Below are 2,841 nucleotides of genomic sequence, written 5' to 3'. Positions count from 1 at the left end.
CGACCGTGTATTCAAAATAAGAATCCCCGCTGTGCGTTCCATTTCCGGGTAGATATGGCGCGCGTAATAGGGCCCCTGCGACCTACTTTGACCGCGTGGTGCCTCGGCTGTGGACCTCGCATCCAGGATCCACTCGGTGAGGTTTGTAGAAGTGGACTTGGACTACAATTAGATATGAGGTTCCCGGCTGTGCGTTGTGTTTTCGCGGAGATATGGACCGCGCAAAACGGGTATTTGGTTTAAGGATTTTTCGCTGTGATTTTGTCAGAGTATGAAGATCGATCGGCGGTTTTCAAACACGCGCTGCATCGGCTGTGTGTATCCGTTTATTATTCATCTTATATGGGTGGTTAGAGGACTTCCAGCTCGACAACTGGGCATGAGTATCCCCGCTGTGCGTTCTATTTCCGGGTAGATATGGCGCGCGTAATATGGTCCCTGCGACCTACTTTGACCGCGTCGTGCCTCGGCTGTGAGTGTCCGATTGTGGATCACCCTCCACATGTCTTTAGAGGTTGACGGTGGCTACAGGTCGGCATAGGTGTCCCGGCTGTGCGTTGTGTATTCGCGGGGATATGGACCGCGCAAGACGGCGATTTGGTTTAAGGAAACAGAGTATTGGCGCTATCGCTGTGATTTTGTCAGAGTATGAAGATCGGTCGGCGGTTTTCAAATACGTGCTGCCTCGGCTGTGGATACCCGTTTATTATTCTGCTTATATGGGTAGTTAGAGGACGTCGCGACCGTGTATTCAAAATAAGAATCCCCGCTGTGCGTTCCATTTCCGGGTAGATATGGCGCGCGTAATAGGGCCCCTGCGACCTACTTTGACCGCGTGGTGCCTCGGCTGTGGACCTCGCATCCAGGATCCACTCGGATAGGTTTGTAGAAGTGGACTTGGACTACAATTAGATATGAGGTTCCCGGCTGTGCGTTGTGTTTTCGCGGAGATATGGACCGCGCAAAACGGGTATTTGGTTTAAGGATTTTTCGCTGTGATTTTGTCAGAGTATGAAGATCGATCGGCGGTTTTCAAACACGCGCTGCATCGGCTGTGTGTATCCGTTTATTATTCATCTTATATGGGTGGTTAGAGGACTTCCAGCTCGACAACTGGGCATGAGTATCCCCGCTGTGCGTTCTATTTCCGGGTAGATATGGCGCGCGTAATATGGTCCCTGCGACCTACTTTGACCGACTCGTGCCTCGGCTGTGGAGGTCGCATCCAGGATCCACTCTGATGTGTTTGTAGAGGGGGACTTGGACTACAATTAGATATGAGTGTCCCGGCTGTGCGTTGTGTTTTCGCGGAGATATGGACCGCGCAAAACGGGTATTTCGTTTAAGGACATAGAGTTTTTCGCTCGGGTTTTAAAGCCGTGATAGGGGCGAAGCGCTGAAGGTTCCAGCGCTTCTGTACTTCGCCTATTACGGCTGTGACCCATTTTGGTAGGGGGTAACCAAGCCACCTTGCACACAATGATAGGAACAGACTACCCAGTGTATACTAGGGGATAGGAGCGAAGCGCTGAAGGGTCCAGCGCTTCTGGCGGTTCCCCTATGCTACAGCCGTAGTAGGGGATATGAGCGAAGCGCTGAAGGGTCCAGCGCTTCTGGCGGTTCCCCTATGTTACAGCCGTAGTAGGGACGAAGCGCTGAAGGGTCCAGCGCTTCTGGCGGTTCCCCTATGCTACAGCCGTAGTAGGGGATATGAGCGAAGCGCTGAAGGGTCCAGCGCTTCTGGCGGTCCCCCTATGCTACAGCCGTAGTAGGGGATATGAGCGAAGCGCTGAAGGGTCCAGCGCTTCTGGCGGTTCCCCTATGTTACAGCCGTAGTAGGGACGAAGCGCTGAAGGGTCCAGCGCTTCTGGCGGTTCCCCTATGCTACAGCCGTAGTAGGGGATATGAGCGAAGCGCTGAAGGGTCCAGCGCTTCTGGCGGTCCCCCTATGCTACAGCCGTAGTAGGGGATATGAGCGAAGCGCTGAAGGGTCCAGCGCTTCTGGCGGTTCCCCTATGTTACAGCCGTAGTAGGGACGAAGCGCTGAAGGGTCCAGCGCTTCTGGCGGTTCCCCTATGCTACAGCCGTAGTAGGGGATATGAGCGAAGCGCTGAAGGGTCCAGCGCTTCTGGCGGTCCCCCTATGCTACAGCCGTAGTAGGGGATATGAGCGAAGCGCTGAAGGGTCCAGCGCTTCTGGCGGTCCCCCTATGCTACAGCCGTAGTAGGGGATATGAGCGAAGCGCTGAAGGGTCCAGCGCTTCTGGCGGTTCCCCTATGCTACAGCCGTAGTAGGGGATATGAGCGAAGCGCTGAAGGGTCCAGCGCTTCTGGCGGTCCCCCTATGCTACAGCCGTAGTAGGGGATATGAGCGAAGCGCTGAAGGGTCCAGCGCTTCTGGCGGTCCCCCTATGCTACAGCCGTAGTAGGGGATATGAGCGAAGCGCTGAAGGGTCCAGCGCTTCTGGCGGTTCCCCTATGCTACAGCCGTAGTAGGGGATATGAGCGAAGCGCTGAAGGGTCCAGCGCTTCTGGCGGTCCCCCTATGCTACAGCCGTAGTAGGGGATAGGAGCGAAGCGCTGAAGGGTCCAGCGCTTCTGGCGGTCCCCCTATGCTACAGCCGTAGTAGGGGATATGAGCGAAGCGCTGAAGGGTCCAGCGCTTCTGGCGGTCCCCCTATGCTACAGCCGTAGTAGGGGATATGAGCGAAGCGCTGAAGGGTCCAGCGCTTCTGGCGGTCCCCCTATGCTACAGCCGTAGTAGGGGATATGAGCGAAGCGCTGAAGGGTCCAGCGCTTCTGGCGGTCCCCCTATGCTACAGCCGTAGTAGGGGATAGGAGC

Source organism: Anarhichas minor, unplaced genomic scaffold (genome assembly GCF_050575085.1).
Source record: "Anarhichas minor isolate MPS153535 unplaced genomic scaffold, ASM5057508v1 ptg000221l, whole genome shotgun sequence".
NCBI classification, from domain to species: Eukaryota; Metazoa; Chordata; class Actinopteri; order Perciformes; family Anarhichadidae; genus Anarhichas; species Anarhichas minor.
This window is presented reverse-complemented; position numbering follows the sequence as displayed.